Here is a 23,653-nt window from a genome sequence, read left to right on the forward strand (position 1 = left end):
GAAATCCACACATATTAGCAGACCAACAGCTACGTGGTGTAAGGACATCTCTGACCCTTCAGAAGGGGTGGGTATTCCAGGGACTCAAAACCCTGGTATAACCATGGGATGCTAAGAAGCTGGCTTTCCACTGGGGAGAGTAAATGTTTTTTTTTCTTACTGGTTTCTTATGATGTCGCCTTTTTAAATAGCAGACAAACAAGAAACAAGACAAAGCCCAACTAAGAAAGACCTGGTTGTAACACAAATCATAGCATAGCCGGGATGCCACACCATGCCTTTGGCCATTATTAAACAGGTGACTTTTTTTTTTTTTAAGATATCATTGATATACACTCTTATGAAGGTTTCACATGATCAACACTGTGGTTACTACATTCACCCATATTATCAAGTCCCCCGCCGACCCCATTGCAGTCACTGTCCATCAGCGTAGTAACATGCCACAGAGTCACTACTTGTCTTCTCTGTGCTGCACTAAACAGGTGAAATAATTCATCTATGTGAAGTTTTTGATGTCTGGGATATACTTCAAAATAATCCAGTAGAGGAAGGTGGAAGGGGAGAGCATACAAGGGTGCGTGTGTGTTGGGGGGCTGATAAAAGACGAAGCAAAATGGTCCAAGTGCTGATAACTGCTGAAGCTATGACAAGTTCACCAGAATCATTATGTTATTTTCTTTACTATTGTATGTTTTGGATATTTCCATTTTAAAAAGTGCAAAGAATGATATAACAACAAACACCTGATAAGAGATCTGCTCATTTATTTTTCTACTTATATTTTTAGCTCCTTAAAGAACTAATAGGGATGTCTGATAACAGGGATAGCCGTGTGTTAAGGGAGTCTGTTTTTTTAAATAGGGATTTATTCTCCTTTGGTTTCAGTGTCTCCGAAGGATCTTTTATCAGGAAAGTTGTTTTGACTTAACTGAGACATGGTGGACAGAACAGTGGCTTGGGAGTCAGCGGGCCTTGACGCTCCTTCTGGTTCTGCCACTAATAACAATGCAAACAGATTTAAATAATCTAGGTATTAATACTCAATAATAAATAATAATATTAATGAAACTGACAGTACTTGTCTAGCACTTACTATGTAATAGGTATTGTTCTAAGTACTTTACATACAGTACTTCATTTATTCCTTAAGATAAAGCAAGATGTAGGTATTACAATTCCTCCCATTTTAGAGATGAGGAAATCGAGAGGAATACAGTAAATATGGCAGAGCTGGGCTTTGGGCCCTGGCAGTCTGGCTCCAGAAACCTTGTGCTTAGCCCTATGCTAATTACTCCCTCAGGCCCAGTATCATTCACTTTAAAATGAGGCATGACGATATAAGCCTGAAAACTTTTCCCGTACTCCCATAAAGGCAGGAATAGCGGGCGGGTAGCATCTTCCTGAATTCTAGATGTGGCAATGGGTGCAGCTGGAGGGCCATGCAGAATCCCAGGAGAGGGACTGGAGAATTCAGGGTATGGGGAGGTGTTCCCATGGCCTTCCTTGGGGACTGTGTCCTCATTAACTGTCCATGAGGTTTCCTCTTCTGCCGCCCTCAGCCCAGCTCACCTCTCTGTTTTGAAAGTCAGGCCACACCTTGGCTGACGTCTGGCATGGCGCTGTCCCTTAGGACAAAAGGACCAGGACTCACTTCTGAGTGGTTCTGAGAATCGGCTTGCTCCCAGGATCTGTGCCCGGCAGCTGTGGTGACCTGCGTCTGGGCGGGGTGGGCATCTCCCAGGCGGGAGGCCTGCTCCTGGTATTGCCGCCTTCTTTCTTCACAAGAACTGTGTGATCCAGGGGAGTGTGGATCTAGCTGGAGAGGTTAATTCAGACAACTAGAATCTGCAGCTCAGCACCCAGCTGTCTCTTTGATTCACAGTCCCCTACATCAGCAGTCTCACGGTGGGGTCCCTGGACCAGCGCACCAGTGTCACCTGGGTACTTGATAGAAATACAAATTCATGGGCTCCTTCCCAGACCTTCTGAACCAGAAACCCTGGGGGTGCGCCTAGCAGCTTTTGGGTTTAACCAGCCCTCTCAGTGAGCTAATGGCGTGTCTGAGAACCACTGCCGGAAAATCTGGCTTGGGGGTCTGTACACTGCTGAGGGCCTGAGACAGATGGACAATGAAGGACCAGTCAGTTTTGCAGTAACCTGAGGGTTCTGAACAGACACCAAGAAATCTCCCAGAGCCTTTAGAGAAGACTCAGTCCTCAAGTGCTCCAGGCTGTTGTAGCTCTTGGGGACATGCCACTCTGCTAAATGCTGTGAAGGATGTGTTGCATGAAACCCCGCATGGGATTTGGAAATAAAACTGTTTGAGGTTTGTGTTCCAGGTCCTTCACTTACTGTCCATGAGACTTTACCTCCAGAGTCTTAATTTTCTTCTGGGTTAAAATGGGATTGTTAATATTGACTTTACAGGAGATCTTTGAGAATAAAAAATATTCTTAATGAAGAGAACAATGATAAAGGCAATTAACACTTCCCAGGTGCTTAGTGAATGCCAGGACCTGTGTGGAGTGCTTTACAGGTGTTACCTTATTCAATCCTCAGAACAACCTTGAGACAGGTTTTAGGAATAACTTCATTTTGCAGATAGGGAAACTGAGTCTGAGAGGCTCGTTATTTTGCCCATGGAGACTCAGGGGCAAAGCTGGAATTTGAACTCATCTGTCTTCATTCAGACTCGGGCTCTTACTGCTATGTCTTCAGATCCACCACCTGCCCTTAGTGTGCACGCATATACCAAATGTTATAAGAATTCATTCTCATCCCTTCCAGTGTCCTGGGTTTGACTCGCTGATGGTTGTTGGCCAGGGCACATGCAAATTCGAGGAGCTTCTGTAAACAGCTCTTTTAACATTTAGATGCCTTTTTTCAGCGAACTTTATTCTGACGAAAAAACCCGTGCCCTTACCCTGTTGTGCAACCTGTGGATCCACAGCTGAGCTGCTCGGTCACTTGGCTTTCTCGAGAGGCAAATGCATAGCTGACTCCAGAACAAGTGCAATAGGGTCTCAGCCCCAGTGGGTTTCACTCAAGTTTTTGCTTCCACCAGAAGTGAGCACAAACCTACCCCAAACCCGGTAAAGCAACCCTCCGTACTAGGTTCTCACCTGTAGTGCACATCCTTCGTGCAGCACCCGGTCACCGAGCAACGCTTCGACCTGGAGGCTCCAGGATTACCTGCAGCGCAGCTGGAGACAGGGGAGCTGGCGAACAAGGAGGAAGAACTGCACATGCGCAGAAGGAGCCGCAAAGGACCGGTTCCCTAGGTTCTCCCGCTGTAATCCATCAAGTTCGCGACTGCCGGTGTCTCCACGTCTCCTTGCTTAGGGAAGGTCGGAAGAATTCCTGCCTTATTTGGTGTGCTGGGTTATTTGTCCAAAATCATCTCTACCTTTGTTTGGAGCCCTGGTGCCCCTCCCTAACCTCCAGGATTAGGGTCTGAACCTGGCTCCGCCTACAGTCATCATCCCTGCAGATTCAAAGCTTCCTTAAGAAGGCAAGATCTAGGTCTGAAAGCATAAAAATTTAACTGAAGGAAGGGAGGGGCAGAAGATGGCGGCGTGAGTAGAGCAGCGGAAATCTCCTCCCAAAACAACATATATCTATGAAAATATAACAAAGACAACCCTTCCTAGAATGAAGACCAGAGGACACAGGACAATATCCAGACCACATCCGCACCTGAGAGAACCCAGCGCCTCGCGAAGGGGGTAAGATACAAGCCCCGGCCCCGCGGGAGCCGAGCGCCCCTCCCCCCAGCTCCCGGCGGGAGAAGAGCAGGCAGAGCGGGAGGGAGACGGAGCCCAGGACTGCCGAACACCCAGCCCCAGCCATCCGGGCCAGAGTGCAGGGCGCTCGATACTAGGAAAACAGGGCAGCAAGAACAGTGAGCAGGCACTGGAGGCTGGGCGACAGAGGGCATAAGAAAAGCGCGCGACCATTTTTTTTTGCTTTTTTGCTGTTTTGTTTTGGCGAGCGCTTTTTGGAAGTCTTAAAGGGATAGGGACCCCAATAATAGGGAAACAGGGCAGAAAGACCGGTGAGCAGAGGCGTGAGGCTGGCACCGCAGAATAAAGAAAAACGAAAGGCCACCTTTTTTTTTTTTTTTTTTTAATTACAAAAAATTTTTTTTCTTTTTTTTTGGTGGGCGTTGTTTTGTTTTGGTGGGTGCTTTTTGGAAGTCTTAAAGGGGCAGGGCGGGTCACTTAATCCAGAGGTAGGGAATCCGGGATCTCTGGGCACCCTAACCCCTGGGCTGCAGGGAGCAGGGAGGCCCCTTACAGAGATAAATAGCCTCCCAGCCGCTCCTGCTCCAACGCGACTCCACCATTTTGGAGTAGCTGCCCGAGCCAGGCCACGCCCACAGCAACAGTGGAGATTAACTCCATAGCAGCCGGGCAGGAAGCAGAAACCCTGTCTGCGCGCAGCTGCGCAGCACAAGCCACTAGAGGCCGCTGTTCTCCCAGGAGAGGAGGGCCACAAACCAACAAGAAAGGAAGTCCTTCCAGCCGTCACTCGTCCCAGTTCTGCAGACTATTCCTATCACCATGAAAAGGCAAAGCTACAGGCAGACAAAGATCACAGAGACAACACCAGAGAAGGAGACAGACCTAACCAGTCTCCCTGAAAAAGAATTCAAAATAAGAATCATAAACATGCTGACAGAGATGCAGAGAAATACGCAAGAGAAATGGGATGAAGTCCGGAAGGAGATCACAGATGCCAGAAAGGAGATCGCAGAAATGAAACAAACTCTGGAAGGGTTTATAAGCAGAATGGATAGAATGCAAGAGGCCATTGATGGAATTGAAATCAGAGAACAGGAACGCATAGAAGCTGACATAGAGAGAGACAAAAGGATCTCCAGGAATGAAACAATATTAAGAGAACTGTGTGACCAATCCAAAAGGAACAATATCCGTATTATAGGGGTCCCAGAAGAAGAAGAGAGAGGAAAAGAGATGGAAAGTATCTTAGAAGAAATAATTGCTGAAAACTTCCCCACACTGGGGGAGGAAGTAATCGAACAGACCACGGAAATACACAGAACCCCCAACAGAAAGGATCCAAGAAGGGCAACACCAAGACACATAATAATTAAAATGGCAAAGATCAAGGACAAGGAAAGAGTGTTAAAGGCAGCTAGAGAGAAAAAGGTCACCTATAAAGGGAAACCCATCAGGCTAACGTCAGATTTCTCAACAGAAACCCTACAGGCCAGAAGAGAATGGCATGATATATTTAATACAATGAAACAGAAGGGCCTTGAACCAAGGATACTGTATCCAGCACGACTATCATTCAAATATGACGGTGGGATTAAACAATTCCCAGACAAACAAAAGCTGAGGGAATTTGCTTTCCACAAACCACCTCTACAGAACATCTTACAGGGACTGCTCTAGATGGGAGCACTCCTAGAAAGAGCACAGCACAAAACACCCAACATATGAAGAATCGAGGAGGAGGAACAAGAAGGGAGAGAAGAAAAGAATCTCCAGATAGTGTATATAACAGCTCAATAAGCGAGCTAAGTTAGGCAGTAAGATACTAAAGAGGCTAACCTTGAACCTTTGGTTACCACGAATTTAAAGCCTGCAATGGCAATAAGTACATATCTTTCAATAGTCACTCTAAATGTTAATGGGTTGAATGCACCAATCAAAAGACACAGAGTAACAGAATGGATAAAAAAGCAAGACCCATCTATATGCTGCTTACAAGAAACTCACCTCAAACCCAAAGACATGTACAGACTAAAAGTCAAGGGATGGAAAAACATATTTCAAGCAAACAACGGTGAGAAGAAAGCAGGGGTTGCAGTACTAATATCAGACAAAATAGACTTCAAAACAAAGAAAGTAACAAGAGATAAAGAAGGACACTACATAATGATAAAGGGCTCAGTCAAACAAGAGGATATAACCATTCTAAATATATATGCACCCAACACAGGAGCACCAGCATATGTGAAACAAATACTAACAGAACTAAAGGGGGATATAGACTGCAATGCATTCATTCTAGGAGACTTCAACACACCACTCACCCCAAAGGATAGATCCACTGGGCAGAAAATAAGTAAGGACACGGAAGCACTGAACAACACAGTAGAGCAGATGGACCTAATAGACATCTATAGAACTCTACATCCAAAAGCAGCGGGATATACATTCTTCTCAAGTGCACATGGAACATTCTCCAGAATAGACCACATACTAGGCCACAAAAAGAGCCTCAGAAAATTCCAAAAGATTGAAATCCTACCAACCAACTTTTCAGACCACAAAGGCATAAAACTAGAAATAAACTGTACAAAGAAAGCAAAGAGGCTCACGAACACATGGAGACTTAACAACACGCTCCTAAATAATCAATGGATCAATGACCAAATCAAAATGGAGATCCAGCAATATATGGAAACAAATGACAACAACAACACTAAGCCCCAACTTCTGTGGGACACAGCAAAAGCAGTCTTAAGAGGAAAGTATATAGCAATCCAAGCATATTTAAAAAAGGAAGAGCAATCCCAAATGAATGGTCTAATGTCACAATTATCGAAATTGGAAAAAGAAGAACAGATGAGGCCTAAGGTCAGCAGAAGGAGGGACATAATAAAGATCAGAGAAGAAATAAATAAAATTGAGAAGAATAAAACAATAGCAAAAATCAATGAAACCAAGAGCTGGTTCTTCGAGAAAATAAACAAAATAGATAAGCCTCTAGCCAGACTTATTAAGAAGAAAAGAGAGTCAACACAAATCAACAGTATCAGAAACGAGAAAGGAAAAATCACGACGGACCCCACGGAAATGCAAAGAATTATTGGAGAATACTATGAAAACCTATATGCTAACAAGCTGGGAAACCTAGGAGAAATGGACAACTTCCTAGAAAAATATAACCTTCCAAGATTGACCCAGGAAGAAACAGAAAATCTAAACAGACCAATTACCAGCAACGAAATTGAAGAGGTAATCAAAAAACTACCAAAGAACAAAACCCCCGGGCCAGATGGATTTACCTCGGAATTTTATCAGACATACAGGGAAGACATAATACCCATTCTCCTTAAAGTCTTCCAAAAAATAGAGGAGGAGGGGATACTCCCAAACTCATTCTATGAAGCTAACATCACCCTAATACCAAAACCAGGCAAAGACCCCACCAAAAAAGAAAACTACAGACCAATATCCCTGATGAACGTAGATGCAAAAATACTCAACAAAATATTAGCAAACCGAATTCAAAAATACATCAAAAGGATCATACACCATGACCAAGTGGGATTCATTCCAGGGATGCAAGGATGGTACAACATTCGAAAGTCCATCAACATCATCCACCACATCAACAAAAAGAAAGACAAAAACCACATGATCATCTCCATAGATGCTGAAAAAGCATTTGACAAAGTTCAACATCCATTCATGTTAAAAACTCTCAGCAAAATGGGAATAGAGGGCAAGTACCTCAACATAATAAAGGCCATCTATGATAAACCCACAGCCAACATTATATTGAACAGCGAGAAGCTGAAAGCATTTCCTCTGAGATCAGGAACTAGACAGGGATGCCCACTCTCTCCACTGTTATTTAACATAGTACTGGAGGTCCTAGCCACGGCAATCAGACAAAATAAAGAAATACAAGGAATCCAGATTGGTAAAGAAGAAGTTAAACTGTCACTATTTGCAGATGACATGATACTGTACATAAAAAACCCTAAAGACTCCACCCCAAAACTACTAGAACTGATATCGGAATACAGCAAAGTTGCAGGATACAAAATCAACACACAGAAATCTGTGGCTTTCCTATATACTAACAATGAACCAACAGAGAGAGAAATCAGGAAAACAACTCCATTCACAATTGCATCAAAAAAAATAAAATACCTAGGAATAAACCTAACCAAAGAAGTGAAAGACTTATACTCTGAAAACTACAAGTCACTCTTAAGAGAAATTAAAGGGGACACTAACAGATGGAAACTCATCCCATGCTCGTGGCTAGGAAGAATTAATATCGTTAAAATGGCCATCCTGCCCAAAGCAATATACAGATTTGATGCAATCCCTATGAAACTACCAGCAACATTCTTCAATGAACTGGAACAAATAATTCAAAAATTCATATGGAAACACCAAAGACCCCGAATAGCCAAAGCAATCCTGAGAAAGAAGAATAAAGTAGGGGGGATCTCACTCCCCAACTTCAAGCTCTACTATAAAGCCATAGTAATCAAGACAATTTGGTACTGGCACAAGAGCAGAGCCACAGACCAATGGAACAGACTAGAGAATCCAGACATTAACCCAGACATATATGGTCAATTAATATTTGATAAAGGAGCCATGGACATACAATGGCGAAATGACAGTCTCTTCAACAGATGGTGCTGGCAAAACTGGACAGCTACATGTAGGAGAATGAAACTGGACCATTGTCTAACCCCATATACAAAAGTAAACTCAAAATGGATCAAAGACCTGAATGTAAGCCATGAAACCATTAAACTCCTGGAAGAAAACATAGGCGAAAACCTCTTAGACATAAACATGAGTGACCTCTTCTTGAACATATCTCCCCGGGCAAGGAAAACAACAGCAAAAATGAACAAGTGGGACTATATTAAGCTGAAAAGCTTCTGTACAGCAAAAGACACCATCAATAGAACAAGAAGGATCCCTACAGTATGGGAGAATATATTTGAAAATGACACATCCGATAAAGGCTTGACGTCCAGAATATATAAGGAGCTCTCACGCCTCAACAAACAAAAAACAAATAACCCAATTAAAAAATGGGCAGAGGAACTGAACAGACAGTTCTCCAAAAAAGAAATACAGATGGCCAACAGACACATGAAAAGATGCTCCACATCGCTAATTATCAGAGAAATGCAAATTAAAACTACAATGAGGTATCACCTCACACCAGTAAGGATGGCTGCCATCCAAAAGACAAACAACAACAAATGTTGGCGAGGCTGTGGAGAAAGGGGAACCCTCCTACACTGCTGGTGGGAATGTAAGTTAGTTCAACCATTGTGGAAAGCAGTATGGAGGTACATCAAAATGCTCAAAACAGACTTACCATTTGACCCAGGAATTCCACTCCTAGGAATTTACCCTAAGAATGCAGCAATCAAGTTTGAGAAAGACAGATGCACCCCTATGTTTATTGCAGCACTATTTACAATAGCCAAGAATTGGAAGCAACCTAAATGTCCATCAATAGATGAATGGATAAAGAAGATGTGGTACATATACACAATGGAATACTACTCAGCTATAAGAAAAGGGCAAATCCAATCATTTGCAGCAACATGGATGGAGCTGGAGGGTATTATGCTCAGTGAAACAAGCCAAGCGGAGAAAGAGAAATACCAAATGATTTCACTTATCTGTGGAATATAAGAACAAAGGAAAAACTGAAGGAACAAAACAGCAGCAGAATCACAGAACTCAAGAATGGACTAACAGGTACCAAAGGGAAAGGGACTGGGGAGGATGGGTGGGTAGGGAGGGATAAGGGGGGGAGAAGTAGGGGGGTATTAAGATTAACATGCATGGGGGGGTAGGAGAAAAGGGAGGGCTGTACAACACAGAGAAGGCAAGTAGTGATTCTACAACATTTTGCTATGCTGATGGACAGTGACTGTAAAGGGGTTTATAGGGGAGACCTGGTATAGGGGAGAGCCTAGTAAACATAATATTCGTCATGTAAGTGTAGATTAGTGATAGCAAAAAAAAAAAAAAAAAGGGCAGTTCCTGTGTGGTAACCTCCAACGAGTTCTACACAAGGGTATAAAGGGCATATAAAAGTGTAGGCAAAGGGTCTGTTTGTGTTTATACAGAGGATCAAAGCCTAATTGGGCTACCCCGAAAATGAACTAAGATACGATATGAAAAAGAACTTCCAACATCTGCACCCTCTGGAAGACTCATGCCAGAAGATGATCATCAAAAAACCCCAACAAAGATCCACGCACTGCTACAGCTGTAGATGCACTCATCCCACCAGTTCCTGGACCTGCCATGGGAATGAGGAAGGAGATATCTAAGCTGGCCTGTGCATACAGTAAAACAACAAAATTGGACTGGATCTATACTGTTGGAACTCAACCAAGAATTTGGAGAAGTGCAAATTGTAGCGCTCCAAAGTCTTACAACTACAAACTATTTATTGTTAAAAGAACATATGGCATGTGAACAGTCCCCAGGAATGGGTTGTTTTAATTTGTCTGATTTCTCTCAGACTGTTCAAGTTCATTTGGACAATATCCACCATATCATAGATAAGTTTTCACAAATGCCTAAGGTGCCTAACTGGTTTTCTTGGTTTCACTGCAGATGGCTGGTAATTACAGATATGCTTTGGTTATGTAACTATACTCCTATTATGTTAAGGTGTGTGTGCAATTTAAGTAGTAGCTTAAAACCTATACATGCTGAAGTTACTCTACAAGAAGATATATCAAAGAAATAATCAATCTTCCCATGTTTTCTTCCGCCTGCTACTTCTATAGCTTTTCTTCTTCCTTCCTAATTACAACCCTTAAATAGAATTCGTGCCTCATATCAAATTTACCGAGTATCATAATTCTTCCAAGTGGTAAAGATACCTCAAGACAAATGCTGGGCATAGAAGCCACAGGGCATAAATATGCAAAGAAGTAAAAAGCTAACTTTTTCAAACAATAAGGCTTCTCTCTCACTTACCAACTTCACATTTCCCTGTATGGCCCCGGAAGATGACTGGTTAGCCAGAGACGGGTAAGATTCCTCAAGGGAGGAACAACCTAAGACAGGCACAGTCGCAGGGGGGCCATCAGGTGAGAAATTGGGGATCAACAGAGGTGAGGCTTAGAACCTCACCCCCCCGTTCTGAGAGAAATCTTCTGCATCCGTGGATGTTTTATTGCCCTGGTCTAGCTTGGATTAACACATAGTCTACAGGCACACACCTGATCATCTACATTTGCTCTCTTACAACACTAAACTATATTTCCTACCTTTATCTTGTATCTACCTACCACTTCAGCATTTTATTAAAAATAATAATAATAAAGAGAGAAATGTGGTATCCACATATAAATTAAGTATAAAAATCAAATGAGTATTCATATTTGAACTGACTGTTTATAGTTCATAATGCATGAGCAAAACCGAAAGTTTCTGTGATGACTGCCCTTGTACTGTTCACTATGTAACTTATTCACTATGTAAGAATTTGTTCTCCATGTAAGAACTTGTTTGTTATGCCTCAGAAGATTGGAGACTGACAAAAATTAGGCTTGGGGTGGATTAATGATTGTGCATTGAGCATTGACTCCCCTATACAGAATTTTATTGTCGTTAACAACCATTTGATCAATAAATATGAGAGATGCCCTCACAAAAAAAAAAAAAAAAAAAAAAGAAGGACAGACTTCCAATGGTAAAATAAATTAGTAACCGGGAGGTAATGTATAGCATAAGGAATATAGTCAAGATATTGTAACAGCCTGGTAGGGTGATAGCTGGAACCTAGAATTATGTATATAAATGTTCTACCACTGTGTTGTACACTTGAAACTCATGTAATGTAATACTGTGTGTCAACTACCCTTCAATAAAAAATAATTATTAAAAAAAAAATAAATATATATGCACCCAACACAGGAGCACCAGCATATGTGAAACAAGTACTAACAGAACTAAAGGGGGATATAGACTGCAATGCATTCATTCTAGGAGACTTCAACACACCACTCACCCCAAAGGATAGATCCACTGGGCAGAAAATAAGTAAGGACACGGAAGCACTGAACAACACAGTAGAGCAGATGGACCTAATAGACATCTATAGAACTCTACATCCAAAAGCAGCGGGATATACATTCTTCTCAAGTGCACATGGAACATTCTCCAGAATAGACCACATACTAGGCCACAAAAAGAGCCTCAGAAAATTCCAAAAGATTGAAATCCTACCAACCAACTTTTCAGACCACAAAGGCATAAAACTAGAAATAAATTGTACAAAGAAAGCAAAGAGGCTCACAAACACATGGAGGCTTAACAACACGCTCCTAAATAATCAATGGATCAATGACCAAATCAAAATGGAGATCCAGCAATATATGGAAACAAATGACAACAACAACACTAAGCCCCAACTTCTGTGGGACACAGCAAAAGCAGTCTTAAGAGGAAAGTATATAGCAATCCAAGCATATTTAAAAAAGGAAGAGCAATCCCAAATGAATGGTCTAATGTCACAATTATCGAAATTGGAAAAAGAAGAACAGATGAGGCCTAAGGTCAGCAGAAGGAGGGACATAATAAAGATCAGAGAAGAAATAAATAAAATTGAGAAGAATAAAACAATAGCAAAAATCAATGAAACCAAGAGCTGGTTCTTCGAGAAAATAAACAAAATAGATAAGCCTCTAGCCAGACTTATTAAGAAGAAAAGAGAGTCAACACAAATCAACAGTATCAGAAACGAGAAAGGAAAAATCACGACGGACCCCACGGAAATGCAAAGAATTATTGGAGAATACTATGAAAACCTATATGCTAACAAGCTGGGAAACCTAGGAGAAATGGACAACTTCCTAGAAAAATATAACCTTCCAAGATTGACACAGGAAGAAATAGAAAATCTAAACAGACCAATTACCAGCAACGAAATTGAAGCGGTAATCAAAAAACTACCAAAGAACAAAACCCCCGGGCCAGATGGATTTACCTCGGAATTTTATCAGACATACAGGGGAGACATAATACCCATTCTCCTTAAAGTTTTCCAAAAAATAGAGGAGGAGGGGATACTCCCAAACTCATTCTATGAAGCTAACATCACCCTAATACCAAAACCAGGCAAAGACCCCACCAAAAAAGAAAACTACAGACCAATATCCCTGATGAACGTAGATGCAAAAATACTCAACAAAATATTAGCAAACCGAATTCAAAAATACATCAAAAGGATCATACACCATGACCAAGTGGGATTCATCCCAGGGATGCAAGGATGGTACAACATTCAAAAGTCCATCAACATCATCCACCACATCAACAAAAAGAAAGACAAAAACCACATGATCATCTCCATAGATGCTGAAAAAGCATTTGACAAAGTTCAACATCCATTCATGTTAAAAACTCAACAAAATGGGAATAGAGGGCAAGTACCTCAACATAATAAAGGCCATCTATGATAAACCCACAGCCAACATTATATTGAACAGCGAGAAGCTGAAAGCATTTCCTCTGAGATCAGGAAATAGACAGGGATGCCCACTCTCTCCACTGTTATTTAACATAGTACTGGAGGTCCTAGCCACGGCAATCAGACAAAATAAAGAAATACAAGGAATCCAGATTGGTAAAGAAGAAGTTAAACTGTCACTATTTGCAGATGACATGATACTGTACATAAAAAACCCTAAAGACTCCACCCCAAAACTACTAGAACTGATATCGGAATACAGCAAAGTTGCAGGATACAAAATCAACACACAGAAATCTGTGGCTTTCCTATATACTAACAATGAACCAACAGAAAGAGAAATCAGGAAAACAACTCCATTCACAATTGCATCAAAAAAAATAAAATACCTAGGAATAAACCTAACCAAAGAAGTGAAAGACTTATACTCTGAAAACTACAAGTCACTCTTAAGAGAAATTAAAGGGGACACTAACAGATGGAAACTCATCCCATGCTCGTGGCTAGGAAGAATTAATATCGTTAAAATGGCCATCCTGCCCAAAGCAATATACAGATTTGATGCAATCCCTATGAAACTACCAGCAACATTCTTCAATGAACTGGAACAAATAATTCAAAAATTCATATGGAAACACCAAAGACCCCGAATAGCCAAAGCAATCCTGAGAAAGAAGAATAAAGTAGGGGGGATCTCACTCCCCAACTTCAAGCTCTACTATAAAGCCATAGTAATCAAGACAATTTGGTACTGGCACAAGAGCAGAGCCACAGACCAATGGAACAGACTAGAGAATCCAGACATTAACCCAGACATATATGGTCAATTAATATTTGATAAAGGAGCCATGGACATACAATGGCGAAATGACAGTCTCTTCAACAGGTGGTGCTGGCAAAACTGGACAGCTACATGTAGGAGAATGAAACTGGACCATTGTCTAACCCCATATACAAAAGTAAACTCAAAATGGATCAAAGACCTGAATGTAAGCCATGAAACCATTAAACTCTTGGAAGAAAACATAGGCGAAAACCTCTTAGACATAAACATGAGTGACCTCTTCTTGAACATATCTCCCCGGGCAAGGAAAACAACAGCAAAAATGAACAAGTGGGACTATATTAAGCTGAAAAGCTTCTGTACAGCAAAAGACACCATCAATAGAACAAGAAGGATCCCTACAGTATGGGAGAATATATTTGAAAATGACACATCCGATAAAGGCTTGACGTCCAGAATATATAAGGAGCTCACACGCCTCAACAAACAAAAAACAAATAACCCAATTAAAAAATGGGCAGAGGAACTGAACAGACAGTTCTCCAAAAAAGAAATACAGATGGCCAACAGACACATGAAAAGATGCTCCACATCGCTAATTATCAGAGAAATGCAAATTAAAACTACAATGAGGTATCACCTCACACCAGTAAGGATGGCTGCCATCCAAAAGACAAACAACAACAAATGTTGGCGAGGCTGTGGAGAAAGGGGAACCCTCCTACACTGCTGGTGGGAATGTAAACTAGTTCAACCATTGTGGAAAGCAGTATGGAGGTACATCAAAATGCTCAAAACAGACTTACCATTTGACCCAGGAATTGCACTCCTAGGAATTTACCCTAAGAACGCAGCAATCAAGTTTGAGAAAGACAGATGCACCCCTATGTTTATTGCAGCACTATTTACAATAGCCAAGAATTGGAAGCAACCTAAATGTCCATCAATAGATGAATGGATAAAGAAGATGTGGTACATATACACAATGGAATACTACTCAGCCATAAGAAAAGGGCAAATCCAATCATTTGCAGCAACATGGATGGAGCTGGAGGGTATTATGCTCAGTGAAACAAGCCAAGCGGAGAAAGAGAAATACCAAATGATTTCACTTATCTGTGGAATATAAGAACAAAGGAAAAACTGAAGGAACAAAACAGCAGCAGAATCACAGAACTCAAGAATGGACTAACAGGTACCAAAGGGAAAGGGACTGGGGAGGATGGGTGGGTAGGGAGGGATAAGGAGGGGAGAAGTAGGGGGGTATTAAGATTAACATACATGGGGGGGTAGGAGAAAAGGGAGGGCTGTACAACACAGAGAAGGCAAGTAGTGATTCTACAACATTTTGCTATGCTGATGGACAGTGACTGTAAAGGGGTTTATAGGGGAGACCTGGTATAGGGGAGAGCCTAGTAAACATAATATTCGTCATGTAAGTGTAGATTAGTGATGCCAAAAAGAAAGCAAAAAAAAAAAAAAAAAAAAGGGCAGTTCCTGTGTGGTAACCTCCAACGAGTTCTACACAAGGGTATAAAGGGCATATAAAAGTGTAGGCAAAGGGTCTGTTTGTGTTTATACAGAGGATCAAAGCCTAATTGGGCTACCCCGAAAATGAACTAAGATACAATATGAAAAAGAACTTCCAACATCAGCACTCTCTGGAAGACTCATGCCAGAAGATGATCATCAAAAAACCCCAACAAAGATCCACGCACTGCTACAGCTGTAGATGCACTCATCCCACCAGCTCCTGGACTTGCCATGGGAATGAGGAAGGAGATATCTAAGCTGGCCTGTGCATACAGTAAAACAACAAATTTGACTGGATCTATACTGTTGGAACTCAACCAAGAATTTGGAGAAGTGCAAATTGTAGTGCTCCAAACTCTTACAACTACAGACTATTTACTGTTAAAAGAACATATGGCATGTGAACAGTCCCCAGGAATGGATTATTTTAATTTGTCTGATTTCTCTCAGACTGTTCAAGTTCAGTTGGACAATATCCACCATATCATAGATACGTTTTCACAAATGCCTAAGGTGCCTTAATGGTTTTCTTGGTTTCACTGCAGATGGCTGGTAATTACAGATATGCTTTGGTTATGTAACTATACTCCTATTATGTTAATGTGTGTGCGCAATTTAAGTAGTAGCTTAAAACCTATATATGCTGAAGTTACTCTACAAGAAGATATGTCAAAGAAATAATCAATCTTCCCATGTTTTCTTCCGTCTGCTACTTCTATAGCTTTTCTTCATCCTTCCTAATTACAACCCTTAAATAGAATTCGTGCCTCATATCAAATTTACCGAGTATCATAACTCCTCCAAGTGGTAAAGATACCTCAAGACAAATGCTGGGCATAGAAGCCACAGGGCATAAATATGCAAAGATGTAAAAAGCTAACCTTTTCAAACAATAAGGCTTCTCTCTCACTTACCAACTTCACATTTCCCTGTATGGCCCCGGAAGATGACTGGTTAGCCAGAGACGGGTAAGATTCCTCAAGGGAGGAACAACCTAAGACAGGCACAGTCGCAGGGGGGCCATCAGGTGAGAAATTGGGGATCAACAGAGGTGAGGCTTAGTACCTCACCCCCCCTGTTCTGAGAGAAATCTTCTGCATACGTGGATGTTTTATTGCCCTGGTCTAGCTTGGATTAACACATAGTCTACAGGCACACACCTGATCATCTACATTTGCTCTCTTACAACACTAAACTATGTTTTCTACCTTTATCTTGTATCTACCTACCACTTCAGCATTTTATTAAAAATAATAATAATAAAGAGAGAAATGTGGTATCCACATATAAATCAAGTATAAAAACCAAATGAGTATTCATATTTGAACTGACTGTTTAGAGTTCATAATGCATGAGCAAAACCGAAAGTTTCTGTGATGACTCCCCTTGTACTGTTCACTATGTAACTTATTCATTATGTAAGAATTTGTTCTACATGTAAGAACTTGTTTGTTATGCCTCAGAAGATTGGACACTGACGAAAATTAGGCTTGGGGTGGATTAATGATTGTGCATTGAGCATTGACTCCCCTATACAGAATTTTATTGTCGTTAACAACCATTTGATCAATAAATATGAGAGATGCCCTCACAAAAAAAAAAAAAAAAAAAAAAAAGGACAGACTTCCAATGGTAAAATAAATAAGTGACCGGGATGTAATGTATAGCATAAGGAATATAGTCAAGATATTGTAACAGCTTGGTAGGGTGATAGCTGGAACCTAGAATTATGTATATAAATGTTCTACCACTGTGTTGTACACTTGAAACTAATGTAATGTAATACTGTGTGTCAACTACCCTTCAATAAAAAATAATTATTAAAAAAAAAAAAAAATTTAACTGAAGTACTAGAAAATGAAGCCCAGCACTAGAGTAAGATTGTATAAAAACTTCCACCACAAGCAAGTTTTCTCCGAGGAATGTCAACACCATCACCACCTAAAACTGGATTTCAAAAGCAACTAACTAAAATTGCAGGTAAGACAGAATAAATACACATAAATCAAAGGAAGATTTGACCAAAGGAGAGCACTCAGAAAGCTCCCCTCCTGGAGATGACCTTTCAGGTGATATGTTTATTTAATGTTCAATATGTTATTTCGATCTTTTCATTAAACATGTAGTTAGCAATTTTCTTATCCTTGTTACCTTTTTATTTGGAAGGTTCTCAAACTTACAGAAAAGTTGCAGGAATGACTCATTGCGAATTAACACCTGTAAACTGTTTACTCAGATTCACCAGTTGTTAGTATTTTGCCACATTTGCCCTCTCTCAATTTCCCTCTCTCTCTCCTCTCATCCACCTCACCATATGAAAGCAGGTTGTAAACATAAATTGTCACCCCTAAAACTTTAGCATATGTCTCCTAAGAACAGGGCATTCTTTTATGCAACCGCCATGCAACTATCAAATCTAAAAACTGAACATTGATATATTATCTAATATATAAATTTTATAAACCATATTTATGTTTATTATTATATAAACCATATTGAAATTTCATCCATTGTCTCAATATCTCTGTAACTTTTTTTTCTGACCCAGGATCCAATTCAGTATCATTCATCACATCCAGTTGTCACATCATTTAGATTCCTTTAATCTAGTTACTCAGCCTTTCTCTTTTATGGCATTGATAATTTTAAGGAGGACAGACCAGTTGTTCTGAAGAATGTTCCTTCATTTGGCTTTGTCTGATTGCTTCCTCATGATTAGATTCAGATGATAAATTTCTGGGCAGAAATCCTTCATAAGGGATATTATGTTCTTAATACATCACACCAGATCAGTTTTATAGACATGATGTTAGTGTGTCTCATTTTTGGTAATATGAACATTGGTCCCATAATTAAGATGCTGTACAGGTCAATATACTCATATCAATTCTTTCTCCTATGACAATGATAGTAATAGGGAAAAAAAATCCATTCACAGTAGCATTCATTATTTTGGACTAGGTTAACAAGACTGGGCAGAGCTTACACAAAAGAAACTATTACACTCTACTATGTGACATTAAAGATGAGAATGTAAACGGTATTGTTTTCCTGGATGGGAAGGCTCAACACTCTTTAGCAAAATTCCAGTCAAAATCTCAATAAGTTGAGTGATGTGGTTTCTTTTTGTATGTTTTATTTTATTGTACTTAACAGAACACATTTAAATTTCATTTGGAAGAACAAAAAACCCTAGGAAAAAAGCCAGGACTTAAAAAAAAAAACACCACAGTGTTTTCTATCAGATATAAATATGTATAATGTTAATGTAATAGTCAAAAGTTACCTGTGGCTCCTTAGAAGAACAGGTACCAAGCCAAGAGTTTGTGTGCGAATTTGGAGTATGATGAAGGTGGCATTTCCACGTCGGGCACTGTGGGAGGAGGGGAGAAATGAGGGAGTCAAGAAGTCATGTCAGGAAACCAGAGGCAGTGGGAAGAGAGGGAAGAGTCTGTCTTTAGTACACACACACTTTATTCACACAGAAATTTCATATAGACTCTTGATTTAACACTTTAATAGTAAGACACCAAGTACCTAGAGAAAATATAAAAGAATCTCTGGGTAGGGAGGGCAAACTGTCAAACCATAAAAGAAAAAACTGCTGAATTTTACTCCAGAAAAATTTTAAACCTTACTTTCAGAAAAAAAATCAAGCAAACACACTTAGAAAATATATTTGTTGAGTATACGAAAGAAATTGTTAATATTGACTTCATTTAATTATCTCTAACACATTTATAAGAGGATCATACTACCATAAAAATGATCTATGGGTCTGAAGGGGAAAGTAATAAAAGGGAAAATGCAAATAAGGAATAAATATGTGCAAGCCACCCATAAACTACAAATAAAAAATGCAAATGTTTAAATACATTTTTTTTTTGCCTTATAGTTGGCAAATATTATAAAGAAAAATGATATCCAGGGTGAGCATAAGTTTGGGGAAATGTTCATTGTCATAAATTTCTACTTGGAATATAATTTATAAAACAATTTGGAATATAATTTATAAAACCATTTGGAGATTTAAAAGGAGTGTGCACCTTAATGTAGCAATTCTATTACTAGAAATCTAAGGAAATAATTGTCCAAAGATACAGGTATAAGTACATTTTTTACAATTTATGTTAATAGCAACACAATGTCAAAAATCTAAATGTAAAAAAAGCTTGCAGGAATTCATGAGGTGGAGTATTAGGTAACCATTAAAAATTATAATGCAGAGCTATCTTAATTGACATGGGGAAGTTTCCAATATATTTTTAAATAAAATGTTCTTTACACAAGAATACAAAGCAATGATCTATTTTTTTGTAAAAAAATCATACATGGCTCCAAAGGGTATAAAGACAAATGTAAAAAGCAAATACAGGAACAAAATTGAACCAAAAAATTAAAAATTACTTTACTCTCTTTCACAACAAAAGAGCAGTTTATACAAGAATTTGTTTATAAAGACCTGGAAAAACTCAAAACCTGCATCGTTCAATATTAACATCCCCACGGGAGTAGATGTAGAATAAGAATGCATTCTCAGGGAGCATAAATATACATCCATTGTGGAATGTACCTAATGCTACCTTTTTATTCTCTCAGTGTTGGCTCTGATGTTGCAGTGTTTCCCATGAAACTAACTGCACAGTGAATTCTGGTGTTTGTTTAAGTGTCTTTGAGGTATACTGTAACACCTAATTTCCACTTCAAAGTAATTGGTCTTCATGGATTTTTAAGCCCCCTAAAAGCACTACCATTTAATGAATATTTGGATGAGACTCTAGTATTAAAAGATTAAAAACTTTAATAATAGAGAGTGTTAAAATAACTGCCAAAGTTACGATATCATTCAAAAGATTCTGAAGCATTAGTAACAATATGCTCATTTAAGGACACTAACAATTCTGGGCGTGATTATTAAATGGGTAAATTTGAGTTTATTTGCTAAATTTGAGGTAAATCTCAATACCTTAAACACAGCTCACAATTAGTGCTATTTACTGCTTATTAGTTATGTGATTCCTTACAATTTGTAGAAACTTTAGAAAACTTGTATTATATTAAAATTTGAACCTACTATGAGACATTAGTATACTTGCTATAGGCTTCTTAGAGATGTCCATTATCAATAATATATAGGATATCTTCTGTTCCTAGTTTGCTAAGGATTTTTTAAGTCATGAATTTAAAAAATTATGGGTGGATTTTGATTGTAACAGATGCATTTTCTGCATCATTGATATGGTCCTTATCTTGCTAATATGGTTCATTTCAGTGTTAATTTTTTAAAGAGTTAAGTATACTGCATTACTGGACTAAATCCAACTTGGCCATGCTATCTTACCTTTTACAAGTATTGCTTTAAAAAAAGTTACGTGAATCTATACACTCATGGTAACATGTCAAATACACTCATTACATGTCATATAAACATGCCAAAATTCATCAAGCTGTACATTGAGATTTGTGCGTTTTATTGTACATGCTTCAATATAGTTTTTTAAAAATTCAAGTATCACTTTTTTGTATCTATATGAGATGATGAATGTTAACCAAATTAACAGTGATAATCATTTTACAAGATATGAAAGTTAAGTCATGCTATACACTTTGAACTAACACAGCTCTGTATGTTAACTTAGTCAGTAAAACTGGGAAAAAAACACTGCCCAATTTTATTTGCTAATATTTTGTTTAGAGCTCTTATTCATGAATGAGATTGACTTTAATGTTTCATTCTTACAATATCCTTTTTTTAAAATTTTTTTAATTTTGATATCATTAATGTACAATTACTTAAACAACATTATGGTTACTAGACTTCCCCTATTATCAAGTGCCCCCCACATACCCCATTACAGTCACTGTCCATCAGCATAGTAAGGTGCTATAGAATCATTACTTGTATTCTCTGCATATACTGCCTTTTCCGTGTCCCCCCCCACCTACATTATGTGTCCTTCTTTGGTTTTGATATCAAGATTATGCTGGCCAATGAATAAAGCTGGGGAATATTCACTTTTCAAAAATTTTCTAAAACAATTTCTGTAAGACTGGGTTACTTCTTCCTTACATATTTGGTAGAATAAATCAGTGATGGTATCTGGGCCCCTGCATTTAAAATTATGGATTCAACTTAGAAACAAGTTTAAATAAAGAATTAAAAAACAATTTTAAATAAAGAAACAAAGGTTTTTCACTTCTTCTGTTGTCAATTTTGGTGATGTTTTCTAAGAATTCATCCATTTCATCTAAAAATACTGGCAGGGGATACTCTCAGTTTGTCATCTAAATTCTGTTACTAAAAATATACGTAGTCCTAGACAATCTTACTCATTCTACTCTAATTTTATTGCTATTTAAGAAAAAGCAAGATTTAGGTAACTTGCAGTTTACTCCAGTATTACCTTTCAGTGCTTCTATAGCTAAGAGGAAAAGCTTTGAAGGGGATTGAAGGGGAAAAAAGTCTGTTAGGTAGGGTAATTCATATGGTATAGGACCAGTCCAGAATCTGGACAAAGAAAGCAGAAAATAGAGTCAGTACGTAGTTTAGGGAGGAGTGGAGATGTATTTCATCTGCTGGGATTGGTGAGCTCTTATTCCAAGACCACGTCTCCTCCAACACCTTACAATGAAGTTATTTCCCTATGGAACCTGCCCCTTACCCATGCCCCTTTGCCCTGGCTTACCTCTTCATTTCAAAGTTCACCCACAGCTTCCATTGTCACACAGTATCTGGTGGCCTGTGAATGTGGTCATACTATCCTAGCTTTGCTCACTACATGCAGGAGGCCCGGCTATCTAGGACCTACTCCTGCCAGGGATTCTTCTGCTCTGCCAAAAGTTTAGGGAGGGTGCTCTCCAAGGTGCTTCTAGAACCATTTCCTTCTTTCTTCTCTGGAAGTGGTTCTTGTGGAGCTTGGACCTGGGCCTGGGGGTCAGATGAACTTGATTTATAACCTCTGACCTGGCCCACAAACTGAACTTCAGACTGGGCTACTGAAGACAGAGCCAGACTAGAGAGGTTAGGAGAGGCTCTGAATCCTCACTGTCTGACCCTTTGACCCATGATCACCCCCCCCAACCGACCCCGGTTAGATTTCAACTCAGTATTTTTTCCACAATTATTTGGCAAGGCGTATACATTGATGGAAAGATAAAATGGTGCATATATTTTTTTCCTTATTTTAGGCATAAACATATACTGAAAAGATAATGGAATGTGGAGTAAAATACCTGAATTTCAACAAAATGACTAGCTGTATGACCGCCCACTAGCTATATGATCTTCACTTCACCTGGATGAGCCTTAGTTTATTAAAATGAGGATTTAAACCCTAACCTCATGAACTGTGAAGGCCAAGATAGTTAAGAACCTAAATAAAGAAGCTTGAAATAACAATACTAACACTGGTTGGATGTCTATGTACTAATATGTACTGGGTGGTGTGTGTAGAATCACCTGGGAGCCTTGTTAAATTGTGGATTTTTATTCAGTTGATGTGGAATTGAGCCAAGATTCTGCATCTCTAGCTATCTCTGGTGATGTTCCGGTCCTGAGCCACATTTTGAGTAGCAAGGTGCTAAATCTTTTCCTTCCTAATCTCATTTAATCCTCATTAACAACACCTTCATTTTTCAAAAGAGGAAACTGAGAATTACACAGATAAAATAATTGTTCAAGGTCTGATAGCATCTCGGTGGCAGGTCTGGGACATTTCCTTCCTAAGTCACAAGAGCCCCAGCAGATCATCACTATCCTGGTTCTCAACAGGAAACAGACAAAAAGTCAAGGACGTTTCCAGCTGCTTTCAAGTACTTCACTACCAGGCCCTCTGCATTTATGGAATCAATTCTGGTATGTTCATTCTTTTTCTTTATTTTTTTAAATTTGTGAAATAGAATACAGTTATGGAGAAGTGTGTAAAACAAATGTAACTTACTCTGATGATATAACCTCACCCACATCAAGAAACAGAATTCTTGTACGTTTCCATGGTCATAACTAACCTACAGAATACACTTTCTGAGAAAGAAACAAAGGCTAATGAAGCCCACCCAGCTTCTCCCTCAGCCTAAATCTTGACCAGACAG

General features: G+C 39.4%; 1 long non-coding RNA gene across 1 annotated transcript in view; it reads right to left on the reverse strand.

Moving 5' to 3' along the window:
• Positions 1-1,578: 1,578 nt before the first annotated feature.
• LOC118920747 (uncharacterized) overlaps positions 1,579-23,653 on the reverse strand; it is a 41,994-nt gene continuing 19,919 nt past the window's right edge. Inside the window, exons 3-5 of the long non-coding RNA XR_005028047.2 lie at positions 18,849-18,935; positions 3,126-3,340; positions 1,579-1,819 (exon numbers count right to left, since the gene is read on the reverse strand). This is a non-coding gene — a long non-coding RNA (uncharacterized LOC118920747). The remainder of the gene's footprint in view (positions 1,820-3,125; positions 3,341-18,848; positions 18,936-23,653) is intronic.

Source organism: Manis pentadactyla, chromosome 5 (genome assembly GCF_030020395.1).
Source record: "Manis pentadactyla isolate mManPen7 chromosome 5, mManPen7.hap1, whole genome shotgun sequence".
Classification (NCBI taxonomy): Eukaryota; Metazoa; Chordata; class Mammalia; order Pholidota; family Manidae; genus Manis; species Manis pentadactyla.